Genomic DNA, 13,162 nt, shown 5'->3' with positions numbered 1-13,162 from the left:
GGTTCTACAGAGTGTAACCTAGCTAGACAGTGTTTTTCTCTGTCTATGGGTTATGTATCATGTATGGGTTTATAGGCCAGAGTAACATAGAGACTATGTCTGTCTGTCCATGGGTTGTATCATGTATGGGGTTATACATGTAGGTCAGCTGTATGGAGTGTAACATAGAGACTATGTCTGTCTGTCCATGGGTTGTATCATATATGGACTTATAGGTCAGCTGTATGGAGTGTAACATAGAGACTATGTCTGTCTGTCCATGGGTTGTATCATGTATGGGTTTATAGGTGTTATACTTCACAGAGATCAAAATGGCTTTAATGCGGGGGTTGTATCATGTTTGGACTGAAAGGTCGGTTCTACAGAGTGTAACCTAGCTAGACAGTGTTTTTCTCTGTCTATGGGTTATGTATCATGTATGGGTTTATAGGCCAGTGTAACATAGAGCCTATGTCTGTCTGTCCATGGGTTGTATCATGTATGGGTTTATACATGTAGGTCAGCTGTATGGAGTGTAACGTAGAGCCTATGTCTGTCTGTCCATGGGTTGTATCATGTATGGACTTATAGGTCAGCTGTTTGGATTGTAACATAGAGACTATGTCTGTCTGTCCATGGGTTGTATCATGTATGGGTTTATAGGTCAGCTGTATGGAGTGTAACAAAGACCTATGACTGTCTGTCTATGGGTGATGTCATGCCTACATATAGATTTGTAGAAGTCAATTTTCATAAGCATTATGTGTTTGATCTTTTGATAGCTTTGTGCAAATGAATATCACAGAAATTTAGATGGTCGACATGCATGATGAGTTAATTTCCTGAATATAAAGAACCTAGAAATGAATTGAATCTTACATTGTATGTGAGGTTCAGTCAGTGGATGTCTGAAAAATATCACTTATGATGGAACAGCGAGGGGGGCTGCCTCTTTCCATTCAAAAAAGTGTTTTTATTGAATATTGGTAATTTGTTGAAAATTTAGTAGAACAGCCTTTATAAAATAAGATATACTGAAGGGCTTTGATATCTGTAATTGCCATGTAGAAAGTGTCATAAAATATGTTTGTCTGGTCTTTTATTACGGTAGAAGTTTTCAAAGATCAAAGATTAGAACACAAAGTCGGCAGGATATATGGTGGTGACTTAATTCACACAATCATACATATTTTTAGGATAAAAAGTGTCGGATAATTGATTTGCACTATTCCCAGATACGAGATTAGGATAACTGTGACCTGTCATAGACTAACGGACAGACATTTGATGATCCGTTAAGCAATGATGTCAACAGTTGACTCAACAGAAATCTGAATTTTCTCTTCTGTAAGTAGGTGTTTACATTATAAATGTAAAAGTCATTTCCAAATAACATATGTTTGTGTTCTTTTGAAAGTACTTTATGGTAATAAATAATGCATTTGTTAGCCATAACATACATGAATAAGTGAGTTTGCAAAGATAGAAATTGCTATATGTTGATAGTGAATTTTTATTTGAAAAAATAAAGTTATTTTGAAGCCTTTTAACAACAGGTCTGCTACAAATCATATACAATCAGGTTAGTTACTTTTTATTTGAATTGTAATGAAAGTCCTTTATAGTGCTTCTACTTATAAACATGGTTTCATAATAGATCATTCACTAAGGATTCCAAATTGCATGAATTGGAATTATAGATGTCTGGTGTTAATAGTTATATTCTCATAGTGCTCAGTACTCTCTAGGTTCAAATTCTGAGTGATGTTCCCGAATTGTTTCATTTAGATCACAGTTAATTATGTTTCTGAGAGTTTTTTGTAGTGGTTTTTATTCACAGGGAGTACTCTACCGTTCTGATGGCTCTCCGTGTGTAATGGTGACTTTTGTTTGCCCAGAGTGAGGCGTCCTTGTCACCCTTAGAGTGGCCCGGAGTTGCCTGATAGACGTAACAATTGTTCACGATTATATGCATAATTTATCTTTCATCTGCTGATGTAGTTATGATATGGATACATATTTGTCCTGTGACATTTCATCCCGCAAATTATCATCATTCCTAAAAATTGATATCATAATTGAGATAAGTACTTGGTCCTTACACGGGGAGGGTGACAGGGCGGGATGTTTTTACGACATTACGTCACGGAGCATGGTGGGATATGATAGCAAAGATGGGTATAATAATGTAAGTTATTGGAGACGTAATGTATAGACACTGACATATAGCTATAAAACAACCATAGAAACAGCTTATTATACACTGAATGACAATGATACAAGTATAAAACTGGAATTTATTGCTTAAAATAAAAACAGAAATGTTTAAAATGTATGATAATCATGGTATACAATGAAATAGATAAAAGTCTACTGTAGAACCCCTGAGGAGGTGAAGCCCTAGTTAAAGACATTTTGTTTTTTTGATTATCTCATACCTACATACGGAATTATTATTCTCTCCTTATATGATCTCACAGGGTTAAATTTCATATCATTTGAAATTTGCATCCTGACTTGAAACATAAAACATTTTTAAGGTACTTCTCATTTTATATAATATTCGTTTTCTTTGTTTCCTATGATAGATTACCGACCCACTTTTCTGCTGCTCTTCAAATATTGGATTATATCAGATGGAAGCACTGCACTTGAATTCTTTGACTACAAGGTCAAGGTCACAAACGTATGTCACTGGTTCAAAAAAATGAACACCTGGACAGCGTAAATTTTACCTGTAGCAGTTTTCTTGATGAAATATTGGCCAAAGGTTGTCGATCAGCTTACAAACACTCATATTGCAGGCATTATTTCTTAAGAATGTGCAGGCATCATTTGGAATGCTGGCTATAATAATTGTGGAAGCTTCTTTTTTTAGGAAGCAACTGTTAAAAAATATTATTTAGTTTGCGTTCCTCAGTGACAGAGTCAAAGATATACCTTACACATTGTAATTAACCAGTTATTTGTGTAGGAGTTAAGGTTGTATGCTACCATACACATACCTGTCATTTGTGTTAGCTGCCTTAACTTAAGCCATAGTCTTCCTTACACATTGTAACCTGTGGTTTGTGTTACATTCATGCCCCTTAATTTTTTTAATAAACTATCTTTTATTCAAAACAATCTCTATCAATTGAGATCATTCCACGAAAAAGTTTTTTTTAAAAGAAAATTGACAGACTTTGGAGGCTCCCTGGAGCCCTGTACCCCCTCTGGATCTGCTGCCAACAGTCATGAATACATATTGGCCTCATACTTTCCCATACAGATTTAACAATCACACACTGATAAGGTTTCACAATTCTGAGATAGGAATGGACAGCTAATAATTAACTTTCTGATTTAAGGCTTAAGTACACGTTAAAGAAAACCAATTGACCTAATAGGTATTAAATTTCTCAGGTTTGAAATCTTTCCGGTTAAATATATGTTATTTGTGTAGTTCATATAAAGATATTAGGTTTGAAAATCAATATACCGGTAGTTTGAAGATCAACCGAAAATAAATGTTATAATTTTTGTTCATGGGAAATCGTTTTCATGACTACTGTTTGCAAAAGATGTTCAGAAAATGTTTGAGTTTAAAAAATCTTTTGTTAAAGGTAAAATTGTTGTTTTTTTTAAATTCAGGAAAAAAAAAGACATTCGTATCAGTGATCATATAGAAGATAAACTTTTAGTTCGGAATTTAGAGAAGGGTGACAATTATTTCCTGTAGATACGTATCAGCCAATTTTATGTCTGCCCTCTATCCTACCGACGTAACATACCACCACATTGGCGACTTGCTTGGTGTGATGTACTTTATACCTCACATAAAAACTATTGAAGATTTTCCCTATCAACGTAAATAAATTAAAACCATCTGTTTGACACAGTTATTCAGAACATTTGTTATCTCTCCAATTTTCAATTTCTCTCAACTTTTCTTTGGCTTTCTTTAATAGATAATTCGCATATGTATCCAATTCCCTGCTGTTTGTGTTGGAGAATTGCTGACTAGGTTTGACGAAAGTGTTCAGACTTGCCTATATACACTGACCATATCAAAATGCTTCTATACTATTATAGCCATTTAGCCTGCTGTTATATTCAATTGTTTTTTCAGTGAGTGATACTACGCCTGTGTGAAAGTTCATGTCTGGCTAATTTTACGGAAATTTTCCAATCATATGATTGTATAAAGACTGGGAGCTTTGTTATAAGATTCCAAACCTCATGTGATCCTGTTGACTCATACAGAGTGACCAATAACCCTTAGGGTACTCTAACAGAGCTTCACCATGGTTGGATAAATCAGATATTTTGTAATTTTCTGTTCCTTTTTTGTGCCTGTTTAGACAATTTTCTCCAATTAATGTAAATGGTTAAAGGGGGAGGGGGTTCTATATTTCTATTTGTAGAATGTGGTAAGTCTATCTTTTTGAACTAACCATGCAATGAAATATTTTAGCAGTGAACCTTGACCTTTTATTCAAAATCCAGGCTTTTCATTTGAGCCTTGATTTGTGTTAATTAATTTCATATATGAATATATGCATTTTATGGATCTGAAAATTGTTATTGACCTCAACTTCATCTCAGTCAATATCACTTTCTCAGGTTCATATACCACATATTCACCTCAACAAAAGTCCATAATTGATAAATATGTGACAAAGGGTATTTAGGATTTTGATTATTGTAACAATTGTACAAATTTTGTTGTTAAATCATAAAAGCAACTACATTGTCTATTCTGCAAACAACTATATGTAGGATTAAAACAGGGTTCTGTGACTTTCCGATCCACAGGTACCAGTGATTAAACAATTGGCACATTGTAGTCTGGTTAGATGGACGGGGATGGATTTTTAATCAGACCTGTAGACAGATTGTACCGTGGTTGTCTCCCTTACTGACCCTGGTTAACAAATCGGGCTTTCATCTTTCAATTTAGGATTCCAGCTTAATGGAGTGATGATGTTGGTCTCCTGGCAGACTGTGCTGGCTCATCATAAAGATTAGTAGCCTACATTTTAGAGGAAGTATCAATTTGTATAGCAATTCAATAATCTGTCGACAACATGGACATTTATCATGGGCAGAATTTGGTCTGGTAGAGCACCATTGGTATGACATTGTGTTCTATACTACATTCACCGTCCAAATAGCAGTAGCAAATATTAAGCACTATCGATGGCATTGCTTTGTTTTTGACATGATCATTCATTACTAAGACAACACATGATGGTCTTTTTGAACAGGTGGACTTTGTATACACGGGGTGATCTTTATAGACAAGTTGGACTTTATAGACAGCAGGTGGTCTTTATACCAGATGGTCTATATAGGTGATGTCAGAGGCAAGTTTCACTCTGTTGTCATACGGCAGTTGCTCAAAGTGAAACACAATATTAACGGTCCATTCATATTTTGTCGAGTCGGTGATTGGTAAAAGAAAAAATTTAATGACAAAATACCAAAATAGTTACAAAATTGACTTACAGAAATGTTGTATTATAATGAGCAAGCTAAGCAGCACCATACACTGTAGTTCCAACACCTAATTTTGTCAAACTCATTAAAAGTTTAAAATGTAGCAGATGGACTGTGACAGGCCCATTGAGCCTTTGTAACCACAGGTGATGCGTCTTTTAGGCTTCACCTGGCCAGGTCACTATTGGACCATTACTAAGCACACTTATTTGTTAAATAGAAAACTGTAAGTGGCTTCAAAATCAAATCAATAACTCTTACAGCGTTCAGAAGACTTTGTCAAGTTGGGACTAAAATATGCGTATTTAAAATGACGATATCTTTCAGGTGACAGTTATAGATTGAAATCTTACAAGTATTTGAAACCTATAATGTCCATAAAACAATTTATACTCATTTCAGAAGTGACATGTTATGTTTAATGGTTTGTTGCATAAAAAAATCCATTTATATAAATGACTTTGTGACAGGGTGAAATGTTTTCTGGATGACATTATTTAGATATCTCTCCTTCAGTACATTTAAAACGTGCAATGACTTTGACTTTTAAATTGTATTTGATTGACTATATAAAGAACTACAACTTCAACTTTTCTTCAGAGTTTTTACACTTATTTACAAACGTTTGAGAAAAAAGTCATAATGGTCTGTGAATGGAAGTTTTCTTGTATGAGTTTATTTGTTTTCTATCCATACATTTTAGTTCTACTATTGACCATAGCAGATCCAAGGGTACCAATTACTCTTAAACAGATAGAATCAAATTTCAAAATCTTCTGATCTTGACATCATTTTACTTAAAAAAAACTAAACATCGTTTAACATCAAGAGCTGGGAAAACCTCCGGACTTGTTGGATATTATGTAGTAACTTTGAAAATTCCAGGTACAATGTACAAACAGAAAAGAAAAAAACAAACAGTGATTTTGGCACTTTAAGTTTTTGTTAGGTCACCCACCTACGATATCCTCATACTGTTTAAAAACAATTTAACACCTAATTAAAAGTTCAATTGGCACTTGCCAAATTGCTGAGAATCAAAGAACAGTTTCTGGGTTGGTGAGGTAATGTTTTGTGTATGAAAGTGTTAGCATGTATGTTAGTTTTCATTACTTTCAAGGTATTATTTGTGCTAATTATAAAGGGCCCTGCACATTAGTATTTTAACAATTTCTTCATAGTTTTGAAGATATATTGCCAATTTCTCTTCGTAACATGGAAATAATATCAAAACAGTTAGGAATTAGATGACGCCATATCAACAATATTTTTATGGAATCACCATTATCATTGATATTGGGGGCCGTGGTGGTCAAGTGGTTAAGGCGTCTGACATTCTGCTACCACTAGCCCTCGACCACTTGGTTGGGGGTTCGAGACCCACGTACACGTGGAGCAGTTGCCAGTACAAAGTCGCTAGGTACTGGCCGTAGGTGGGTGTTTTTTTGCCGGGAACTCCGGCTTTCCTCCACCACCAAAACCTGACATGTCCTTAAANCCTCCACCACCAAACCCTGACACGTCCTTAAATGACCATAGCTGTTAATAGGACGTAAAANACAGCTGTTAATAGGACGTAGAACACAAACAAACCAAACCAATCATTGATATCAAACCACAATAGTAGTACATAGTAGTAACTATAGTTATACAACTTTTTGTATAAAGAATGAACTGACAGAAGGTTTATTAAGATTTAATCTTTTATCCTATTTTTCAGGTAGTCACAATGGAGGGCAACGAAATACCTAGGATTGATTTCTGACGTGATGAGACCACACTCCTTGATGGCTTAATTTACCGTTCACAGTTGACAGGTAATCTATCAAATATCTACTGTTATCAATAAAAACTTTGATATCTATATAATGGGAGATTATTGGTAATTGGAAAATTTTGAGTCCTTTTTTTTTGCATTTTGCTCTATATTGCCTACCCTCAACAGTCTTTGATAATCACAGTCCAGTGATTATGTGGCTGTAAATTGCTAGTATAGTAAAATTATAAGAGGTTCTATATGTGTAAAAGTGTAGTAATTATGAGAACAAGTTGGTCTGACAGCCATTCTGAACACCGCCTGAACACAGGCAGCACCTGGTGTAAATATCAATAATGGAGGTCCTAGCCAAATTTTTGTTATCAAAGTCAGTCAACCATGGGTTGAGGTTTGGGCCTAGTGGTTAATGTGTGTTTGGTTAGTGGCGTTCCTCCTCCTGCCTGTGGTACACCATTGATACTGTAGGCTGCTGCCCCACGTGTATAGGAGGGAGCACAGGCTATAAACCACACAGGCCCTAGAAGGGAGACACCAGCATCAGGAGGGACTAGTGTGTCCAGTGATCCCAATCTGGTGTAAGCATGACCAACACCTGACCTGGAGTGACCATTGTCCAGTGGTGACCCTGGTGTTAATACACCCTAGAGGTTGGCTGTGACACACTGACCTGTTGTTGTTAATTATTAAAGGGGTATAGCTATAGCCTGAGAGACATGTAGGACCACTACAGCCGATCCCTGTACAGGACAGGTGAGGTTAACGGTCACCGACTACTGGACAGTGTGGAATACAACACCATGGAGGGTTGGTCAGACTTGCCTGGGACTGGACATAACATGGATACTGGCCTTTTACATGGACGATGACAGGCTCTGTACAAGACTCTCCCTGTCTCAGTGGTAAGTAAGGATTATCGAGTGTATATAATCTAGTGGCCAGTGTAGAGTGTTATCAGATAGGGTGGCCTGCTAAACAACCTGTACACAGGTGTGTCCAGTTGCATTCAGACCTATACCCTTAATACAAACACATGTTTACAAGGTTCAGGGTGTAAACAGTTGATATAATGTTTAGGATCAATATCATTCATTTTTCCACTTAACTTAGATATACTTTCTATTTCTTTTTACATTTTTTTACACAATTAGAATAGGTTTATTATATTGGATTTCCACTGGTTTAATAATCTTTTTTAACTTACCGCACTCGCCTTACACACCGAGACCAAGATTTCTGCCAAATCTGTTAAGCGTAAACCCATACACAGATGACATGATAAGGGGTTTAAATGAATGAAAGCTGTTGAAATTCGTTTCCGAAAAATTCTAGGTGAAAGGAAATTTAATAATACATTATATAAGCTAGTAGATTTTCTGATTTCATTGATCTGGAAAAAAATGTTATTGCATTCTTTTATGGAAAAATATGAAATATTATCATTTTACTTCAAAAGTTGAATAACAGGTTTGAGTGCAAAGAGTTTGTGATAATTTTACAAATACATTAAGAGGTTAAGTTTACCAAGAAAGTTGTAAGAGAGAAAGGAGGGAGATGTGGATATATGTATAGAGAAACCTGTCTAATCTGACACCCTACGGAACTGACATTGGTCAGAGAAACCTGTCTTATCTGATGATTTGGGACACAATATATTGGTTAGATTAACCTGTCTAATCTGACTACCTTTGGGGCCTGCCATATTTGTCAGATTGGAGAGGATGTCAAAATACACAGGTCCTATTCAGTAGTTTTCACAACAAATGGAATTACAACATGATGATGATTCATTAAATATGATGTCAGAATATGCAGGGGTTTTATTTGTATAAGGATTTCAATATTATGTTGTATTATACAAATTTCATAATTCTCAGGGGTTAGATTAGATAGGTTTAGTGTATCTGTCAGTCAATGGGATTCATTTGTAAGTAAATCTAAATTTTTAATGATTTAAATTGGAAGAACACACACTGTCCCCAAGGGTTATCTTCGATGGTGTTCAGGTCAGATTACGATTACGATTATACTGTGGTTTTATATATAGGGAACAGGTTTATTCTGGTCCCAACCAAGCTAGCTAGCTAGGTCAATTCTTTTTTTGCTGAAAATGTCAATTTAGTTGAAGAGAGCTGCTTGATTGATGGAGCTTAGTATCAGTAATATATAAGCTATCCCTTTTCAATGTCTGTCCTTTGAAGAGATCCCGTGTTACAGCGTAGAGTAAGAAGTTTGTTTGAAGTCCCACAACATTGAGATATATAGCGTTTTATTGCTGCTATACCACAGTTACCCAATGGTAATGCATAATGTCATGACTTTCCAGTCAGATAAAAACATTTCCGTACTGGTTTTAATTTTCTTAAAATACATTGTGTGGACTGTTTATATTGTCACTGCAACGATGAAAGAATTCTGCAGATGTGATTTTTTTTATGTTCAGATTCAGTGTCAAAGGGCTCGATGAAAGAATTCTGCAGATGTGATTTTTTTTATGTTCAGATTCAGTGTCAAAGGGCTCGTTTGTTAAGATTACTCCCCGAGGGCTATAATTAGGACACTCAGGGCCGGTAATAAGAACAATATGGAACATTAACAGCCAATTTAGACTAAGTGTGATAAAAGTGGAGCAATAACCTATTTGTTAGACGTGACCTGTGTGTGTGATACATCTGATAACTGCCATGTTGGGTAGGATTAAAGTTTCAGATGTCATACCCCTTGGAAGTTAAAGGTCTTGTTAATTTTCAGTATATCTTGTTGTAAAGCAATAGAAATGGATAATATGCTAGAGCAGTGTGGTATTATGAGGCAATCCCGTTGCATTTGGATGCACTTCAAAATCCCATATCAACAAGCTGTAAACAAAAGTATAGTTTCTTCTGTGGTATGTAATGTGCCTACTTTCATATTCAAGGATTCACTGGTTTTACCTTGCCTGAAAGTGTACAGGCATTAATATAACATTTGTTTTTACATTTGATAAACATTTCAATTGCTGGAGTAAAAATGTTTTTTTTTATCTTATTTTACTTGTTCGCTTCAGTCTTTGACTTGTACATGTAAGTGGTTATGCTTCTAGATAGCTTTTATTTCCTAGCTCGAGTTCATGTGTGAACCCTTATTCAGTTGTTTTTATGTTTTCGTACTGGCTGACAGCTAGCTATTCAATATAAAAAGTCTTGCGTCATCAGCTATATAAAAGCATCCTTGAAATTCACTCCAAGTCTTTCCACCTGTTACTTGTGATACCACAAAACCATGAGCTGTAGCTTCCTTGACTTCGCCATCAAGGTGGAACCACTTTATGATATTAACTTCGTAAATTTGTTCCTATTTTCCTGTCTGGGACCATTAATTAAAGACATGTTATCAGATCAAAGAATGTGATGAGGCCCTGCTTTTAACCGGGTTGCCTGTTGCATAACTCTTTTTATAAATAAAATGAAAAGAAAATCAACCTCTTAAGCCTTGTCGGAAACCAAGTACTAAATTTCATTTTGAAGTATATTTCCACATCAATTGAGAATAAAGTATTGTTACTAAGAAGTACTTGAAGATGGCAGACTGCAACAAATGTAGTTTATAAAGTTACGGGGTATAGTTAGCTCGGATCTGATGTACTGGAGTGATACAAAGGGCCTGTTGGATGGAGAAGACATGTTTCTCTATAGAGTACCTGAATCTTTCATCATGTTTCCTGTTTTGGTTCAGACAGGGGATTTCATTGGAATCATTTTTGAGCGATATGCTCTTCAATTGATTTTATCAATTAGCTGACAGACATGGCAAGTTAAAAAAAATGTATATGTCTATTTAATATCTGTATTAAAACCCTGTGATGTAAACGCCTGTTGCTTTTTATGGTATTCAACACTTCCATCAGCAAATGAGGCGGGGGTTATATATGATTATAGTTGACTCTGTGTTAGTCAGATAGACACATGGAATATGTTATTCTGATGAACACTTACCATGGGGATATAACAGCCTTTTTCATGAATAAACTAATCTCATGATCATGAACAAGTATTTCAATGTACAATAAAACAAATTTGTATTTTCAAAAACAAATATATGTTGCTGGGATCCAAATAGTTTTGAAATATTGCCCTGTAATGATACATATGACTCATGCAAATGTGGAGAAAAAGATGGTGAAAAATCTGAACTAAAAATTTTCCCATGCATTTTTGTGAATGCCACAAATCTAGCCAGCGATGTGACATAACGTCAATTGCTCGTCAGCTATAGTATCTCAGCCATATAAGTGGTTGGATTTTTTAAGTGTCTCATTATCAATTGAGGCAGTGTATCTACCACTTGTTAATTGTGTAAGTGGATATTCTCTTAATGGATTACGCTGTAGTGTCATACTGTCCTTAATTTTGTTTATATGAATATATGTTAATAAGCATTCCGTTTGTTACACAATCTCACTGACACAGAAAAAAACAGGCACATTGGGTCAAGGTAGCAATAATGATATATTTTTCTCATCATATTTTATTCCACTTTAAACAAATTTAACAGAAATATATTATTCAGTATTTGAGCAATATTCTGTATTTTCATGATTTTAATTTTGAATTGTACCAATTTTTATGTGAATTTGACATACTTTATGCGGTAGATGGAGTTATTAAATGTTAAAAGTGAGCTACCATATAGCAGAGAACTGTTAAGGTTATGATTACTAACTCAGCAGTGTCCAATATATAAGAGGCATAATTGTCATCCCGAACTGAAACACTCAAGCTGAATGGGCAAGGTTCACATGTCATATTGTAATAAACCTACTCTTAGTACATGTATGTGAAACGTGTAGAGTTCCAATGTTATTTAACTTTAAATGGAGTCTTCCCTGTAGAAGTGATCTGTAATGACCGAAGTAGATAAAGCTGATTGGTCGCACCAGGGGGAGACCTGATAGCAAACAGCCTTATACTGGAGCCTTTAAAAGTGAATGACAGAATCGTTTTTACTTTAACGAAACTTTTTGAAGACATTCTCATATATCAAAATTAAACACTGGATAATATGAAAGCTGTCAGGGACAAAGCTGATGTACTTGGTTTAGACACTGTCCTAACAATACATGGACACTGTCCTAACAATACATGGACCCTGCACATAAGTACAAGGACAAAATGTCCACATTGGTACATGGACACTGGCCTCATTGGTACATGGACACTGTCCACATTTGTACATGGACACCTTTCTACATTGGTACATGGACACTGTCCACATTTGTACATGGACACTGTCCTCATTGCAACATGGACACTGCACATAAGTACAGGGACAAATTGTCCTCATTGGTACATGGACACTGCCCTCATTGGTACATGGACACTGTCCATATGGGTAAAGGACATTGTCCAATATAAGTTCATTTCCTTCTAGCAGATACTGCACATAAGTACGAGGACAAATTGTACCAATGTACCTCATTGGTACATGGACACTGTCCTCCTTGGTACATGAAAACTTTCCTCATTGGTACATTGACACTACACATAAGTACAAGGCCAAATTGTACCAATGTACCTCATTGGTACATGGACACTGTACTCATTGGTAAATGGACACTGTCCACATTGGTACATGGACACTGGCCTCATTTGTACATGGACACTGTACCCATTGGTACATGGACACTGTCCTCATTGCAACATGGACACTGCACATAAGTACAGGGACAAATTGTCCTCATTGGTACATGGACACTGCACATAAGAACAAGGACAAATTGTCAACATTGGTACATGGACACTGCACATAAGAACAAGGACAAATTGTCAACATTGGTACATGGACACTGCACATAAGAACAAGGACAAATTGTCAACATTGGTACATGGACACTGCACATAAGAACAAGGACAAATTGTCAACATTGGTACATGGACACTGCACATAAGT

At 35.7% G+C, this 13,162-nt stretch overlaps 1 protein-coding gene across 3 annotated transcripts in view; it reads left to right on the top strand.

The window, feature by feature from the left end:
- Positions 1–13,162, top strand: part of LOC110456749 (chondroitin sulfate N-acetylgalactosaminyltransferase 2-like) — a 60,725-nt gene that overhangs the window by 18,504 nt on the left and 29,059 nt on the right. For 2 of the 3 annotated variants that reach the window (XM_021507680.1, XM_021507682.1), the window contains 2 exons: positions 7,181–7,277; positions 7,703–8,136. The gene's annotated coding sequence lies outside the window, so the exon portion shown is untranslated. The remainder of the gene's footprint in view (positions 1–7,180; positions 7,278–7,702; positions 8,137–13,162) is intronic. The other variant, XM_021507681.1, reaches the window with a different exon arrangement.

This window comes from Mizuhopecten yessoensis, unplaced genomic scaffold (genome assembly GCF_002113885.1).
Source record: "Mizuhopecten yessoensis strain PY_sf001 unplaced genomic scaffold, ASM211388v2 scaffold8841, whole genome shotgun sequence".
NCBI lineage: Eukaryota > Metazoa > Mollusca > Bivalvia > Pectinida > Pectinidae > Mizuhopecten > Mizuhopecten yessoensis.
Note: the sequence above shows the minus strand (reverse complement) of the source record. Positions and strands in the feature narration are given on the sequence as shown.